Source organism: Anneissia japonica, unplaced genomic scaffold, assembly GCF_011630105.1.
Source record: "Anneissia japonica isolate Jap-2015-1 unplaced genomic scaffold, ASM1163010v1 scaffold1810_len1271414_cov176, whole genome shotgun sequence".
NCBI lineage: Eukaryota > Metazoa > Echinodermata > Crinoidea > Comatulida > Comatulidae > Anneissia > Anneissia japonica.
In genome coordinates, this window is record NW_022702449.1 from 707,257 (window position 1) to 726,567 (window position 19,311).

The following is a 19,311-nucleotide window of genomic DNA, read 5'->3' on the forward strand; positions in this document are numbered from 1 at the left end:
TTTTTAAATCATTTTATTATCAAATAGTATTAATTTTTATAATAAGATTATAATAATGTTCAATATTCTTTTTTAAAGCGATGTTCATGGTTTTCTTTAGTTATTTAGGTTCCATGTTTTGTTTTTCTCTTTGCACGTGTGTTTGTTTTGATATTTTGGGTTTTAAAGAAAGTTTTATTCTTGAATAATTATCATAAATGTATAGTACGTTTACTTAGATATATATGCAGTGAATTCAAGAGTAACATGTGAAGGTACGTTGTATAGCTTTTTAATGCCCCTTGGTCTGATTTTTATATGTTTTTTTCTTGAGAGACTACTAACCAAACAAACAACGAAGGTGTGTGAATTCATGGTGCTTGCGTTGGACGGGTAACTCTGGTATGGCCTGCACGGAGAATATATTCCGGTGTCCCGCACAATAATTTTAGGCCTAGAATTCCGTGCGTGCATTTCGAAAATATGGGCCAGTGTCAGCGTAAATTTTGCAGAAGAATTGGGCTTTGGCTTATGTCTCAGTATACAAGTATTTTAATTATAATTATGTATAAATATTCACGATTCTGTGCACCTTTTTTTCAACCATGCGAATTTCCGCGCCAGTTTTGAGTTCCTTTTGATGTGGTGCGGTAGGGTTGCATTGGATTTTCAATTTAAAGTCAGGTAGGATTGTTCTATTAATTTATAATCAGTTTTCAAAAGGTACACCAATGGCAATGCTATTTTTCATTGAAAGTGATGATTTAACACAAGAATAATCATGATTAAAAAGTAGTACACATTTGGGCAAAAGTGCTGTTTTCCCAGCGATGCCCATACAAATTATTATTCCAAGTCTTCTGCACCTGCCAACTCTCACACATAATGTGCGGGTCCCACCCACAAACATCCACTTTTTACTGTACATCTAACGCCTATGTTGTATTATATACGCATCATAAACATTTTATGAAAGATAAAATGTGTCATAGGCTAATCATATATCCTAAAATTCATAAAAATATAGTGAATTTGTTATTAAAATGTGAACACAGACCATTAAAATTTTTTTAACGAAGCTATACCGACTGATGACTGTAATCAGTAGTAGCAGTTCCACGACTACAATTTCAAAGTAAATTATATAGAGGGTGCTCTAATTTGTGATTTTTACATACAGGGCGCTACATAAATTCTTTTTTGCCTGGTGCAATAGACTCCAACAAAGCTGGCAGGTATAAATAAGTGCTCCAAAACGTTAAAAGAACATCAATGGCATTGATTGTAGGCAAAAGTAAACCGCCTTTACTTTTCTTGGTATTTTCACTCGGATTATTTTTGACCATATATTATTACTGTACCCCTGGTATCTTTTTGTATCCTGCAACTTACCATTTCTATAAAGTTACAGTAAATACCATGATGCTGATGTGTGTGGTACCTGTCACTCCTGTGACATTTTGTAAATCTTCTATGAATCTAAAACACATTGGTGAACTTTATTTAAATATTTAATACAATTAGGTTCTTTCATTTGACTCTCATTGTTTTGATATGCTTATGATTGTGTACGATTAATTAATGAGTAATACGCTATTTTTTTGAATTTTTTAGTGGGTCTAATGCTATGTTCACACACACGGCGTAAGACTTGCTTGGCTTACGCCAGGTGTAAGCTAATCCACGGATTAAAATTCCAAAGTGTTCACACAAACGGCGTTCGTTAAACTAGCAGTAATATAGGCCTATGTGGAATAGTTTTCAGTTTTAAATAATGTACATGTTAACAGTAGTAAAATTAACAGTGCATCATGAAAACTTTTAAATCTGTGAATTGTTCGAAGTGAACTTATATGATTATTGTATTTTAAATGAACAATTTTACTTTTGATTTTTCAGCTAGCATTGTTGATGTTGCATGTTTTAATAGACAGTCTAAATGGTTAAAATATCTTACAAAACACAATCAATAAATCATATACATTATAACTAAGTAAAATGCAATAGAAAAGGAACCCCTTTACCATTTCATTATAGAGAGCACAGAAAAGAGACCAAAGTAGCTAATATATTGCAATCGTGATTGGTCAATCTCTTGAAATGAGGTCAAATCATTCAAGCATCACTGGCGTTAGCTCATCTGGGGTCTGCAGGTATAACGTTAATAACGCCAAGGACGTGGCGTAGTGAGTGGCTTTAACAACGCCACTGCCTAGTTCACGCACAAAGGCATACGCTACGCCAGGCTTAAGCCAGCCTTACGCCGTGTGTGGGAACATAGCCTGTGTTTTCGATGTCCTGTTTTCGCATACCAGGTCTCTGTTTTTGTATGCCCAGGACTCTGTTGTTGAATATAGAATACAAATACTGAAACCCACAGGCATATGGAAACAGATCTGTGGATAATATAACAGAGACATAAATAGAAAAGTAATGTAGAAAAAGAAGAGTTTTTAATACAGTAGGAGTTTGGTGAGACTACAGAATAATAATCATCATCCGCTATGTCAGTCCACTGCAGGACAAAAGCCTTAGCATGTTGACGCCAAATCATTCTCTCTTTTGCTGTGTTGCACCAATTCTCTCAGATTCCCGCAATGCTTGTCGATGTCATCTCTCGATCTACAAAACAATACAGAAAAGTGCAGAAAAAATACATTACATTTTTTTGTAGTTTTTACAGATAAAATAATAGGTTGCATTTTTAGAGTAGGGTTGAATGTACAAGAAAATACTCATGAGAATGACCTGTGAGATAGCTTAGGTCTATATGGATAAGCTCTAAAATTTACTTTGGAGAAGGGTATTGTGATAGGAAACCCATGAAATTACTTTAATCTGGGCAGTGGAGATGGGTGCTGAGGTGATGTGTAGAGTAGTATGTTGCCATGGTGTTTTATCACATGAACTGGTAAAATGTGTTCATTTATAAATGTTGTTGTTAGTGTAGACCATTATAATGTAGGGAGTTATTATCATTGGATGATGGTGGTGAAGATGATAACAGTAGGTAGTGATTTTGGTGATGGCAGTATTCCATGTTAATTGTGGAGTGTGTTGTTTTGGTGGTTATAAAATTTATTTCGAATCATTATGTACTGGAATTAGACAAAATTTGAGTGCATCCTTAGTTTCATAATTGTACATGTGATAGTGCATTGAACCTTTTACAAGTGATTGACATATAACCTTTTCAAAGTCATTCCTTTGTTTAGATAACTGATAGATATTGTCTTTGAAACTTATGAAAGTCAGAAAAATAGCTTTGTCATTATCAGAGGTACTGGTAGTTGAACTTTATATTTCAGAAGACTCAATGTATTCTGAATAGAATATCTTAAATAGACAGTGAATGATTCATTAATTTATATAATTAAATTATTATATAATCTGTTAGTCATAGTATACTGTTTAGTAATATGTCCAAGGCTTCTGTATTTGACACTATTTTCCCAGCCCATTGGGTCAGATACTCATAAAACACATACTCATCTTCCAGAGTCAGTGTAGAGTGGAGTCATTACTTCTGTATTAATACCATTACCCAGGCAATTGGTTCAAATATAGAGTAGACAAAGTACTCAAACTCTAAGATGTATTCAATAAGTCTAATGTTGCAGCTAACTACCTAAAATATATTAAAGTAATAAGATAAAAAACGATAAATTTCTAGGGACACACACAATGGTGAACCTCAGATTCGAACCCTCAATCTTTTGATTATAAGCCTGCTACTTTATTGCTGCTCCATATATTTTCACATTACTGTTAGTTTTAAGCTTCTGTTGTTTTGTTTGTCTATTCTCATGGTAGTATACAGTATCACAGGTGGTTAAGATATATATGTGATTAATTATATTATCAATGTGTAATTTTTATTTTTATATGAAATTAGGTTTTGTTTGCAGGTTATATGATTTTGATATTCTTAATTGTTTATCATGAAAAAAGTACTATGCTTTGTTTATTGTTTGATCATAGACCTGTATGTTTGTTCAAAGAAAATTGATTTAGGTAATATTGAAATTTATTTTTTTTATTTAAAAAAATAATTATGCCTATTCAATGTTTTAAAATTTTATTTTATTGTGGTTGTGTTCTTAAAGAAACAATTTAAATCTACATTTTAAGAAGGTATTGTATGCTATTCAAATGGTAAATTAATTTTTTCATTGAACTTCAAAAATGAAAATAATTTCACAAATCTATATAGCACCCTCTATAGTTTGATTCCTCATAGATCATAAGCAAAGATATAATAATACAAGTTTCTAATAAAGGAGTATATCTGTAGTTCACCAGGCATAAGCCCTCCTCAAGTATAAGCCCACCCTCTATTTTACATCCTAATTCATGTACCAATGTTTTCTCGGGCATAAGCCCAGGGTATGATTTGAATAAGTAGCTTACTGTAGGGACTTTGTAACTACTTGCATTGAAAATATATGTTTGGTCATCCCTATAAATTTCGAGTTTTTAATGAATAGGGATTCTCTGGGTATAAGCCCAGTCTCTCCCCCCTCCTCCCACTTTCCAAACTTGGCCCAATTTCATGTTTGAGGGTGCTGGGCTTAAAACTGAGAGACTATGTGTATATATAGGAATCCTATTTAGGAGGTCATACAGTAAATATGTCATCCTCATTTTGTTATCTTGGTAATAATTGCAATATAGATAAATGAACCAGGTTTTGAGTGAGATTTTTATAAACTTTTAAAAGGATACTTTTATAATATTGATTTTATTGATCATAGAAATAGTTTAACTCTTAATCTTGGTCAGTTTTTAATATCATGTATAGTTTAAATTCCGGTTTTGTTATAAGAGCAAAAAATGTTAAATTTACCATCTGGTTAATTTATGATAATCAAATTTAAATTAAAACTTGATACACGTATATTATAGTGCAGGCTGTTGCACTACTGAATTCTTGCTGGTAATTGATTGAATAAATATTTTGCTATTAATATATTATTATTAAAAGCTGTTAATTTAATCTATTATAATTTGTGATAATTAATAACAATTTCCACTAATTTTAATTTTAAGATTTTGTTTGTATGCATATTTAATAAAGGCTGATTAGATAATACAAACCAAAGGAGGAACAAATTATACTGGTGTTTATACTGCATGAATTCAGAATTTTAGCTTGAACAATTCACGATATCTATTCAACCAGCCTGTGTTTACCAGTTCAAGTCATTTGTATGAGATGCTGGCAGCAATTTTTGTAAGGCATGTTGCCAGAGTCAAGTTGAACCTGCGTGTGGCGTGTAACGCCCACACAATGTCAAGATTACACACATGATGATTCTAGTGCTAAATGACATTAGAGCATAGCATGATTTTCATATTGCTTGTTGAAATGTTATATGTTCTTGGCTAATACTTGTAATATAATCTTTTAATGAAATACTGTATTATATTCTGGTGCTGATGCATTCAGCGAACACGACGGATGATTTTATGACATGAACAGAGCCATGATCAATAATGAGAAATTTAATGTCGTACATAAAAATGTTTCTGATAAAGTACACACACACACCCACACACACACATACACACACACACCCACACACACACACACACACACCCACTGGAAATAATTATTTTTTTCTTTTTAAAATTCACATCTGCAGCAGTTCTCCCACCATCTCCACCCCTCCTTTCTCTTAGTTCAAATGTTAAAGTCGGGCTCCAGAGGAAAAATTAACAAAAAAATTGAAAATGGTTTAATGAGGTATAGATTTTTTAATATTTAAAAACTAAGGGAAAAGGGGTGATTACGTCCCTTTTTAAAGAATCCATTGCATCTTTTGGAAGAGTAGGGGATTACCCCGATGCTACGGTTCATTTTGACCCCTGTCATTGTGGAATGATGTGAACATTTAGGCACCTCTACGGTGGATATGTAGTCACGGACCACGCCCATATACAATTCAGCACAATGATGCTGCGAGTTATGAGTTATTCTTCTACCTTTTACCTTTGCATTCTAGAAATAATAGTAAAAACATTGTGTTGTGATTAAAATTATACTACTTGCTTGAAAAGTCAATCTTGAACAAATCCGAGAATAATGTTTTTAACAGATGACAGGAGAAAGAATTAGGTAAACATTTAGTGAGGCGAGACTTTTTTTATAACTTGTTTCGCAAACCACCTGCCCGCCAATATTGATGATTTCAAATAAAAATAAAATTTTTGTATGCCTTCCATTGCCTTGAAATCTCCAAAAATAAGAAATGTATATTTCTTCGGAATTATATAAGTTTAAAGCATTTAACCATCCAATTACTACACTGTGAGACTTCTAGAATTATGAGAGATTTTCTGTCCTTTCCTTGAATCCAGATGATTAAATCAATTTTAGTAAAACTCCTGCAGCTTGCCAAAGACTTGAAATGCCTGTATGCACTCTCAATAGCTTCTGCCTATCATGCTATTCATGAACACTTGTTAGTATTAGGTTTTGTAAATATACATAAATCATTCACTGTGTACAGTAATGATAATTTCATATTAGCCCACAAACAACTGTTATCATATGTTATAATTGTACCATGAAGTTGTACATCAACATTATATTATTTTGGTTATTATTTCAAGGCCTCGATGCACATCACGTTATTACCCCGACTACGGAACTCATCTCCTCGCGGAGGAAGTAAATTCCGTAATGCATCAGCTAGTAGTCAGTTGGCCTTCAAATTTACCACTTTTTCCTCCAGGATGGAAAGGTTCACAGAGCTGGCTTTATGGTATTTCGGTGATAAGTCCAAGGCCTATGTGTACTTCAGATTATTATCCCGGTCATTGGATCAAACACCTTTGAAACGCAGTACCCCAAGGGAGTATTTCATAATGTTTTAGCTTGTAATCAGTGCATGGGTATTCAAGCCTACCACATTTATGTCTGCATGGAACGAGGCAACTTATAAAGTGCGTTGCCCAAGGACATTATAAAAGTAGCCAGCCTAGAATTCAGACCCCTTTAAATTTTAAGGACCATTTTCCCTACATAATGAAATTTTAAATTAAAATAATCAAGTTTATGAATGATTTTAAAGTAAAATACTATTATTTTACACAAAAAATGGCTTTAATATGTAGAGAAATAATTTGAAAAAAATAAAGGGGAAAAATCAAATCAACCCAGTTCTGTCTTGTTTTTCTTTGATATGTCAGTAGTCCATAATTGCATATGGCATGTGCATAATGTCAGAGTGTAACACACTGTCTTACCAGTGGAAAAGGAAAACATAAATTAAAGAAATAATCAGTCACAATACAGTCAGGTTTACTTTTATTTTTCCTACGATTTAGGAAGCGTTTCATCCGTTTCCTATCAGCTTATCCCCTAGAGCAACGTTGAGTGCGACGACAATATGCATAGTTTTTTTTTTGCACTAGGGCATGTTAGGATATCTCTTTGGACAGATTAATGATGGAATATTGATCCCGCGAGATGTTCTGACCTTTCCATCACCTTAACGTGTATTAGTACTCAAGTCTTGCGTTTGTAATTAGTTTGCGTATACAAGCGTATGCTGTATTGTGAATAAAAACTGCAGCACATTATGCTAAATGTTCTACGTTGTCATTTTCTAATACATTTTATGCAATATTTTTTATGCAGAATATTGAGTGTACATTATTATTGATTTAGTATTTAAATGTAAAATAAATACGGAACTTCAGGTTGAAAGTACTTCAGTTTTTTATTAGTGTGTTTTTTTAAATACATTGGAGTATTTTATTTTTTTCAAATTCTGTTGACATTTCAAGGATTGAACATGAGTTATTGAAAAAGAATGTTTAAAACTGTTATGGTATTTCTATTACATGAGGCTGAGACAATATAATAGTAACCATATAACGATTTATATTGTAGTTGTCTCAGTATGATGTATGTTCTGTTGCTACTTGGCACTTCAGGATACCAAAACACCTCAGAGGTTATCTCCGGGTGTACAGAAAACAAGCATTTTGCAGAGACATGCCCCAGATCCCTTAGGCCCCCCTTTGGGATGCCCTTTATATCTGGATCCGCTCCTGCCTTGTATAATATATAGGTCTGCGCATAAAAAGGAACGCTACATTTTTTCAGGAAAGAGTAGTGGATTTTCTGATGGTATACTGACCAATTCACTTTCTGAATACAAGAAATATAATATGTTACGTTAGTTGGCGGATAACTACTTGGCCTGTCTAGCGAAGTTGAGCATTAATTTTAAGAGTTTGACTTCAATATTGATGGACTTTCCTCTGTCTGCAGTTACTTAATATTAGGGAGCTTTCAATTGCACAACGACGGTAGGACGTAGAACGTAATGACATCACTAAAAGTCATCTGCGCATGCGAGAACGTTAAGGTCACCTCGTTGAGTAGATTCTGGAACACAATATGGCTAAATCTACGTATGCAGATAACGTAGGACGCCAGATAGGATGGTTACGCATGAGTGATTCCGTTCTAGCGTCGCGTCGCGTCGGACAAATCGAAAGCTCCCTATTCTGTCAGCATGTCTGCGTGATGGATCGAAGGGCACATTGATGATTGCGTGATGAATTGAAGGACACGCTGGTGGAACTGATATCGTTTGTTTTTATGGTGATTATAAAGCATCCAGAATTCACTATCTTCCATGAACAAGTGAAGAGCATGGTGATAACTTGAATTTGGTTCTTGTAAGAAATAGATTAGCCTAAACTACAGTGGTGAATTCAGGGGGATGGGGCAGCCAGAACCTACAATCGCCCTTCCCCATCCCTCTAAATTTTCTAAATTATAAAAGAATTAAGGAGAAAAAAAAATCATCTGGAGGTCTCATGATCATAAAATTTCTTACCTGAGCCCCAACCATGCTGGGGCTGAGGTGGTCTACAGTAGATCCTATAACTGTGAGGTCCCTTATGTTTTGAAATCCTGAATCTGCCACTGATCTATGGAGTATAGAATTAAAAATTTTATACTATACCCTAGAAGCATAACCTCACCATGTTGTCATTTACTTTGTGTATGTTATTTGTGATATGAAATTAAAGTATTAAAATCTAGGAGTTCCTTTAAAAATGGATGATATTGATGGTGTATCTAGGATGCTGGTTAATGTATGTTTGTAAGAATAATAATTATGTTTATGGTTTAAACACTTTAAATGCTTTGAAATTATATTTCTATTCAAATCAATTTTCCAATTTCTAGTCTACACTCCAGATTTCTTTTCACGTTGCATTGCAGCTCTTAGAAAAACATGATGAAGGATGCTCATAGGATCCTATTAACAAGACATGACATAAACATGATTGAACATATCTTGGCAATGAGTAAAAAAAAAAGCATTTTGTTAGTCGTTAACCTACTAGTACTCTCATTCATTAAACTAAACTCCAAAATCTGATCAGTGACCATTAGAAAATGACCTACAAACATAGTTTGCTAAGCCTAGAGGCAACTGCTCTAGTTTCACCCATGATCCGTCGGTTCCTGCTAGGCTAATACACTGACGTCATCTCCAGCCCGTTATATGAACATATGCTCTTGCTTTCAGCGCTCCACGAACTGTATAGTGTCAAAGTGAAGTACTCCGTGTCTCAGTCTTCTCCACATCCAATTAGACACGTACGAAACTTTCAATTTCACTTTTTTTTTCACCATGACAAACCTGTAACTTGTGTTTCCCTTGTTTGAATTTGAAACATAATTGTTTAAATTCTCACACATGCCCCAGGTCAGTTTATACAACTGTGTGTTTTGATAAGGAGGAAATGGTTAAGTTCTACATTAGACTTAAGCACACTATGACATTATAAAAACCATTAACTTATTAAACGTGCATAATCTGTTCCCTAATTTACAGTCTTACGTAATTTGTTTTTCCTAACCAAATTTTCAAAATATTTGTTTCTGTAAACTTCATTTCATATATTTAATTTTACATTAATTCTTTCATTGCTTCCAACATTATTAATGTCACAAACTTTCCATATATGGTTATGCCCCACCCACTTAGGTTAGTGTGAACTGATTGGTAAATAGTTTTATGATTGACACTTTGACTTGAGCTGACTGCAGCTACTGTATCTTTTGCAGTCCGGATGCTTTGAAATGAGTTTAAGGTTGACAAGTAAAACATAACATGAACCAATATACTCAGTGTGGTGAACATAAAAACGAAACACGCCTCAGGGTCACAAATTGCGAGCTCAACTGCTACAGAAATCATCTTATGCTATGTGTCTACATTATCTGAAAAGGTTTGTAGATTTGTATTGTCAACATAGTGTCTAATTAGTTCAAAAAATGTAATTAAATTTATACAAAGCTGAAGCAATCAATCAATCTAGATCATGACTAATTGATGTAACCTTTATAATGATGACTTAATACTAAAAAATCAGTGAGTAATGAGGTTAACATAGTACTTTACAGATTAAAAAAACCACAACCTTTGGTTGAAACACCTGTGATAGGATATTAAACTCAATTTTAAGGAAAGAAAAACAAGAGAGGGTGGGGTAACATCAAGTACGAACATGTCATAAATGGAAAAATAAGCATTGTTATTTATAAATTAGCGAATGATGTTTTAGTGTGTCACTGAGAATGCTATCACTTTAAAGAAAGAATAAATAAATAAATTTAAAACGCTAATTAGTTGATGTACAAGCTTTCGTTCACATAGTGAACCTCTTCAGGTGATACACAAACAGGATATAGTTGAGCTCTTAAAAAGGATGTACATTAAATACTGAAGTTTGAATAGGAAAACAAGCATCATTTAAAATACAATAAAATAGTAGGATATGAAGGGAGCATGCAATGCTGGATAGAGTTAGAGATGGGTTGGAACTCTATAAAACAAATGAAAAAAAATCAAAGGGCAATAATATAGTAAGATGAGTGCATCTATACCAAGAGTACAGGTACATAGCTAAGTCATGGTTTTATTTATTACACTTGAGCAGCTAGCTAGCTTAGTCGGCTAAACTGGTGGTAGCCACTATGTGTGTGCTAAACCATGGATAACGCTTGGTCCCCGGTTCAATTCCCATCGCTGCTCAGTGGTGGCGCCAGCGGGGGGACAGCAGTGGCTTAAGTCCCCACCGGACAGGTCAAGTCCCTCCCCCCTTGGACAGAGCTCGTCGGGCAGTTGGACTAAAAAATATATAAAAATAGGCCCACGCCTAGCCAACACATCTGTCACAATAAGAAAGTGTCATTTCTGCCCATCAAGAGGTTCATTCTTAAAAAAACCTCATTTGGGAGGGGGAACACTTTTTCAAACACTTCTCCAGCTCAGGCCTACGAGCTCAAGTCCCCCTGTCGGACAGCTCAGCCCCCCCAGAAAATATATTCTAGAGCCGCCACGGACGCTGCTCTCTCTGTGTTTCAGCTGAGAGGCTGAAATGCGAATGAGACGTTTAAGTGCAAAATGGCCCATGAGCACATGAAAAGTGTAGGGGATTGTTTTCTGATGTGCTGCCCAAGTCACCACCCAAATGATCCAACTAGAAATTTGTGGGTTGTCCTTGGTGGGTATCACACCAAAGAAGTCCAGTCCAGTCCTATCCAAATATAATATCCTGTTACTTACACACATAATAAAAACATGAAAAAACTTACCTAATATTGAAAATCCAATGTAAATTTAGTTCTGAATTTATATTTAAAAGGCACTGTAAATATCAGTGTCATAAAATTAAGTTAGCACGACACTTCGGCTGAAAAGGCTATGGATAATATTTCCTTGCATTCGCTGCAATCGGTGTATTGGCGGATCGGGTAGCATTGCTCAGTAAACGAAAGAGTGTCACATAATGTGATATCAGTGACGCAGTTACTCTATGGGGATATAATCAAACATGAGAAAACACTAATGAATATAATCGTGAAATAAATACATGTAACACCCAGGACCAACACCAGAATGGTGCTATAGTATTTGGAATTACATGAAACTAAATTTGATACTGAAAGAAATTCCAGGAACGGAAACAATTTTACATTATTCAAGTTTACTCATTGTTTAAGTTCTATTAAGTGAATTTCATGATTCAGATAATGATGCATATTTCCTGACAATGAAATTTAATAAGCTGTAACTTGTTTAAATTTGATGATGTTTCTATAATTTTTGTCATTAATTTCAATGACTAACATGCACTTGACACAGATATGAAAAAGGTTGAATAATTGGCGGTATCATTGTAATCTTACAATGCTGTGTGCTTTCTTTTGTTTTTGTTTTTGGGTCAGACATCCAATCCAGCACCTCTAGTCATTTCCTAGTCTTCCCCTATGTTGTCGCACTAGTGTATACAGTAGTATCTTAGAAGTTTCATTATTAACATTAAAGCACAAAAATGTAAACTTAACAAGATTTGACACCAGCAAGTAATATGTAAAGCTGTTCATTTGCTAACTCAAGCTCCATGTTATTTCATTTTGAATTATTTATGTATTTATATAATTAATTTTATTCACTACCAATGATTTATATTAATATGAAAACAAATTGCTAAATAAATGATAAAAAGTATCCTGGAGTCATCTGTTATGAGAAGTGTGTTCTAGACACAGGATTCGGGTTGCCAAAACATTTTTGAGGGTTGCCAGACTGCTCCTGATTTCAAAAAGAGAGACTTTGGTAAAGCACATTTTGAAATATAAGTGGAAAAAACTACTACATAGCCATCCTACTCCGATGTATGAAGACGAGAGCTCGAATTTCATTATCAACCAAAAACCTAGAATCTTCTTTCATGGTTGCATTGTCACCTATCTATCCAAGGATTGATAAGATCATTAAAATTAGGAAGTAGTATATAGCTCACATTAACGTACTAGTTAAAAATTAAATGTTACATCATGTTTAAAATGATGAGTTGCTTCTTTTCTTTTTGAGTTGCTTTTAGTCATTTTGTGAGGGTTGGGAACATACAAACTTCATTTTTCAATTATTATTTACCCAGTCAACCTTGTCGAAGTCGAAAGTGCATAAGTCGAAAATTTGTTATTGTTTTACATTAAACATTTCATAATTACGAGAGTAGTGAGTGTAGTGTGTATTCTCCATACTATAAAATGGAAAATTCCTCACATGATCGATGGTGACAAATGCCTCATGTACTTTGCTGAGTAAATAATAATCAAAACAATTTATCACAGCCACTTTGTATTCAAATTTAGCCGAGGTTGACTGTAGAACTACAACAGCACATGTCTATTTTGATAGTGCCTTTGCAAAAGAATAGGGAGTTTGAAAGTGGGTTGCCACCTGTTTCTACTGGAAAGAAAAATCGTTTAAAAATTAAAAATTTTTTTCTCACAGTAGAAAAGGGACCAGATTGAAAAAAGCAATTAAAAAAATTTTAATTAACCGATTAACCGAAAGGTCCACTGATTAATCTCAGATAAGAAAGTATAATACATACTCCAAGTATTTAATACACTGTTTGACATACATTTTTGCATTTAAAAGATCTGACCTTATTGATTTAAGTTTTCGACACATAATTTAAAAAATTTACAAAGAGAACAATTAAATTTATTAAAAACACGGAAATTGGATAGCGTGTTTGAACAGCAAATAATCGATTTTGGCTGTGCACCTTTTAGCTGCAACACAAAATAAGCGATTTATCAGGTGAAATGTGACCTCCAGGTCAAACCAATGCAAAGTACTTTCAAAATAATGATTAGTTCTCTTGTTCATGTCCTAGGCCTACAAGCTAAAACCTTGGGCCTACCATTGTCCTTGTTTGGTCACTCGTTCGTTGGTGCCGATGAGCACAGCCGAAAACATTTACCTTCTCACCGCACACCGTATCTTACTCCTCGTCATCATGACAGGAATGAGAAAGATACTACTGTATACAGTTTGGAAAAGGTGTTGTATAAACAAAATGATGACATAATTTCCGTCATGAAAACCAATTTTCGTAAATCAAATAATGCAGTTGCAACATAGGCAGGCTGTCTGGCACTCATTAAAAAAGCGGTTTAAACAAATTTATCATCTTGTGTTTATCAGTAGAAATGCGCCCATAAAAAACGTTGAGAAGCAGGGTGTAGGAATGTGTGTTTATATGTCTATTGTAAATACACACCCACATTATTATATAGTTAAAAAGCCCAAGGTCTAACATCACTCTCTTTACATACAAAATATTGATTGCAGTGCCACCGAGAGGAGGAGCATCAAATGCGTAGTAATCAAAAAAGGTCAGATCTTGAGCCACTGAAAACAGCATTGTAAAAAAAAAGAACATTTTTTAAATTATTTATCAAAAACTGAATTAATAAGATCAGATCTTTTAAATGCAGAAATGTATGTCAAACAGTGTATTAAAAGTAACAAAAAAACTTTGTATTAAATACAAAAAAAACCATAAAACTCTGTATTATATACAAAAAAAACCATAAAAAAATATTTGAAAAAGAAATCAGGTTATGTAAATATGCTGGTCTGTGAAAGTGTACCATCAAATTGAATTTGAAAGCAAACACTTGAAAATGGTATTATGCAAAGCAACAAAAATTACATAAAATATCTGAAGGATGACGGATGGGAGATCACTAAAAATCCCAGACAGCTGTAAAAAAAAACTAATAAACCGACAATGATGGATATATGACAGATTTTTGTGTTATTCTTAGCTCTCTCATAATATTTAACTGCTATATTATATAAATTAAAAAAAGAAAGTCATCATAAGGACAAGCTTAAGACAAGTGGTTTTACTGTGTGTTTTTAAAAAATTATTTGAATTCCCTCTATAATAAATAATAGGAGATACTTTTCTAACAACATCTGTTTGGGATTTTTTCTACTGTGAGGGGATTTTAATCTGTTAATGTTTATTTAAAAATGGTCGCATAAAAACAGGGGCCAAAATTATGGTAGTGAAACAGGGTTTATTGAGCAGAAACATTCTGTAGCATTTGAAATGCTTAAAAATTTTGTTATTTGGTGTTATTCAGTAAAAACACGCCCTTCTGTAAGTTATGATTCTAGCACAGTACACTTTTAGATGTTGACTATCCAGATTTACATTTTCAAAGAATTAAGACCCTGTCGGGGAAGAAGCCAGTGATTTTGTCAGGAAACACTTTTTAAAAAGCAATTTTACAGTCTAAGGGCCTGTTTCTGCTGAGCAAAAACACACATGTTTTTAGGCGGTTATTTAAAAACATGTTTTTTTCCCAGTAGAAACGGGCCACAAAACAAAAACACGGTTAGGAATGCGTTCTAAACATGGGTGTTTTTACACGCATTCCTTATAGGGTTGGCGTTCAGAAAACATGTGTTTTGTGGTACGCAATACCGTGTTAGTTGTGACACATCGATGACCCAAATTGACCTCTTCGTTGGTTTGATCGCTCGTCCGCGGGAAATTCGGGGCGAAGAAAAAATTAAACTAACAGGATGACATGCTTGAGGCGGCTTTACCATAATTTCATACTTTCGCGGTGTGTTGTTTACTTCTTTTGCAGCATGCGCAGTAGCTCAGTAAGGTCAACTTCAACCTTCGTTGGCGATCGTCATTATAAGCTCCGCCCACCTGTCAATGCTCGCATTACCGTGCTTTTATTAGTTGCAATTTTCACTAGAAACACATTCCGAAGAAATTTAACCTTTTTAAAAATAACACGTTTTTGGCATCATTCAGCAGAAACACGCCATGAGAGTGATCCACCCATGGTGGGGCTGATGCTGGTGTCAACAGGGCACTTGGACTTCTTCCCCCTGTTAAGTAGTCTCTGCCACTACCACTGCCCCATCAAAAAGATTTGCAAAAAACAAGCTCTGGTTCTCACACTGATAATTTTCCCTAATCTATCGGGGGCGGATCCAGAGATGCCCAAAAGGGGGGCCGAAATTTGGGCCGATTGAGACAACAATGTCCTAGGGGGTCCGGGTCCGCAAAATTTTTGTGTCCTAGACGCCCGAAAATAACATTTGAGGCCTTGTGGGCTATCATTTTTTTTTTCTTTTTTTACCTCCCAAATCCGCCCCTGTCTATATTTCGTTTTTGGTTGGGGATACATATGGAATGACTCATGTCTAGTACATCTTTTATTCGCTTTCAATGTGTCTACTTGGTAAAAATGAGAATGTAGTAGATGTTTCTCTTTTAACTATTTTGGATTTGACATCTCTTAATAAAAATAAAAAAAACTGCCCTTATTCTCCTTTAGGACTAGAAACTACTTTTTTTTTTACATGGCCTAAATGGGTACCTGGTTGAAATATACTGGGGAAGAAATGGCCACCCTACCACACAGTGCCAAGGCTTAGTGACAATAGTGATGGGCTCACAGCTCATTCCCGACGCTCAGCAATTAATACGGGACTTATACCTTTACCTTTTTACATTGTGTATCTTTTTATTGCATGATTGTATGTTTTCATATTTAAAATGTATTTTGAATTAAAAAAGAATTCATAATCGATTGACATATTATATTATAAAGCTGAATTATGTAACAAAATTTTTTTAAATTATCTGACAAAAGTTATGGTAATCATGTAAATATGCTGGTCTCTGAAGCTACCATCAAATTTTAATTTAAACTAAAAAAAACAGTATTATGTAAAATATTTAAAAACTCCCAATTTGCATAAAAAAAAGCTTTGCCATTGATTTAAGAAACTAAAATGAATAAAAAAAAGAAAAATTTACTTGAGAATTCAAAAATAAACAGAAGGAACTATAGTAGGCTAAAGATAAAAATTCAGTACGATTGAAGTAAAATTTGAAAATGTACAATACTAAATCAGTACTAATAAATGTGTATTGTAAAACTGTAATCGCACAGGACTTATTTCAGAAAAACTAGCCGACATGCCGGTTAGTTTACCCATAATAAATCCAGTGCGAACAACCCAGAAAACTTACATCTCCCTCAAGTAACTTACATGAGCTGCAGGCTTAGTTTAAACGACTCCTGTTTCCACGGGAAAACTAACCAATCTAGTTTTCCTGAGTGGAAAAGTCTAGTGCGAACAACGTGAGTTGGTTACACTTCCCGAGTCACTGAAGTTGATGACCTTTATCACTCGTTGTTCTTTCACAACTCCATTAGTTTTACCATGGCTTATGGTAAAACTAACCACATCAATTAATCCAATTGCGAATAACAGTAAGATTTACCCATTGGAATGCTACCTACGATCTCGGTAAAATCTTCCCTTTTTTAAATCCAGTGTGACTGCGGCTAAAAACAGAAATTAAACAAAAGTAGTAGTCCAAATAAATAGAAGTGCTTAATTGAAAAAGGGAGAAAAATATAGTTGGAAATAATAAAGAAGAACTAACAAACAGATACCTAATATGATTTACTAATCCAAAAACATCGTAAAAAAAAAAATTGATTTGGAAAACAATATGCTTCCATGAGACCAAACCCATGCAACGAATATAAGAAACCTATTCTATACTTATAGTAGTGAGGAAAAAATACTTGTACTTTACATCCATTTTTTGTAACAAAATATGATGGGGATTTGTACATCAATAGCATAATCCTCTATTAGGCATATGTAGATCAGATTTCATTACACAAGCAGTTTTACATAACGACTTGTTCTGGGGCAGTCAAAGTCATAAACAAAAAGAAGGGCTGCCACCTTTTTTTTTCAAGAAGTTCGGTCAAGAAACACATTTGTTTCTCCTTGGCCTGAAAAAAAACCAATATACTGTATTTCACGCGGGCTCATAGAAAATGTAGGACATAGACATGCGGGAATGACCTACATGAGAATGCAAGCATTAGAATTCATGGTTATGTTCCAATTACATTTATTAGACACAACCACGAGGTTAGCGTATGCAGATTTCAATTGGAAGCAATTGGAGAAATATGAAATTTGCCTTTTACCTGTGACACAGATAGCTTAGGAGTTCAATCAGAAATAGTCTGCTGCACCATATCTCCTCCTTTCTTTCGTTGATTCAATAATGAGTCGTTTAAAACGTGAATTAATGTGATAATGTATACACTATAAGAAGTGCTCAGAGTGGTAATTGTGAACTGCATTTTTTTTAGTGGACATACAGTAAGCAAATATCTACATTAATATACCATATATATTTGAATAAACGCCCCCGGGTTTGTTGAGGGAGCGTTTATTTGAGGGAAAAAATAATTCATGGTACAGTTATTATAAGGTCACTGAGATATAACTACAGTTTCTGGTGTCTGCCCAGGGCTGGAAAAAGTGCATGACCGCGCGACTGCCGGTCGGAGGCAACATTAGTGTCCCTGAGGCATTTTGGAGGGGAAAATCGTAAAAAATAAACTGATGGGCTATATAATGTACAGATGGCATTTGGCGCTGGAGGCATTTTATCGAGACAACTTTGACGGTCGGAGGCACAAACATTGTTTTTCCAGGTCTGTCTCCACCTTTAAGTTTTGCTTAATCTGCCAAACTCCCAACATTAGCCACAGATGCTTGTTATTTGAATTTATGGGGTAGATGGATACAGCTCATCTACGCGATAATATTGATGAGGCTGACACACATAACTCCACTAAAGTATGATAACACTTCCACACAGTAATCACTGACATTTAGTATCAATTTGTGTTGATGACCTTTGACGCATACAGCCTCACTCATCTCGGCAATACAAAACTGGCCAGTTCTACCGCAACAGTCGATCACCTTCTAAAAGACCATGGAAAACCCCAGTCCCAAAAGTGGACTTTATTATAGAGGGAAACATGTACATAATATGATCTTAACTATATCGCAAGTACATAGGTTTGCATACCTATCCTTGAAGATTATCTCTTCCCCTTAATTGAATCGGTGAAGAATATATTTAAATATGAAGCTATAAAGAAATTCATGTTTTTAAGCTACATAGATATAGATAGAGATATTGAAAAATCACATCCTTTTATGAAAATAATTGTGAGTTTTTCTTACAGTTGATGAGCTTTCAAATATTCAGTTTAAATCAATATTTTTGCGAATCTGTAAATTCTAGAGTTAATCAGGTTGAAAGTAGTCCCGGCAGTGTGGGAAGGATCATGAATATTCATGAGATATTGAGTGGATTTTATGAAAGCTTTTTATCCAGTGGAAAATTGACAGCTGTGGCTGAATTAGAGGTCAATCAAGTTTCTCAAACAACCATTTGTCAAATGTCGAGATTTTATCTTCAAAATAATTATATAATCTTGAGAAGGATATAGTAATCATTTAACCGTACTGTTGTCATTTTGTCGGACATTTAAATCCTGTTCTTATTAGATTATTGAAATTAATTCTCATTCTTATAAGTGTTGTCATTGCTGGATAAAAA

At 34.3% G+C, this 19,311-nt stretch overlaps 2 long non-coding RNA genes across 3 annotated transcripts in view; one reads left to right on the forward strand and one right to left on the reverse strand.

Moving 5' to 3' along the window:
• Window positions 1-121: 121 nt before the first annotated feature.
• Window positions 122-19,311, forward strand: part of LOC117103877 — a 32,652-nt gene continuing 13,462 nt past the window's right edge. For both annotated transcript variants that reach the window (XR_004444671.1, XR_004444672.1), the window contains exon 1: window positions 122-254. This is a non-coding gene — a long non-coding RNA (uncharacterized LOC117103877). The remainder of the gene's footprint in view (window positions 255-19,311) is intronic.
• On the reverse strand, window positions 2,256-11,847 carry LOC117103878. Its single transcript, XR_004444673.1, has 3 exons — window positions 11,615-11,847; window positions 8,838-8,931; window positions 2,256-2,601 (listed from the first exon to the last, which is right to left on the reverse strand). It is a non-coding gene; the product is annotated as an uncharacterized LOC117103878 (long non-coding RNA).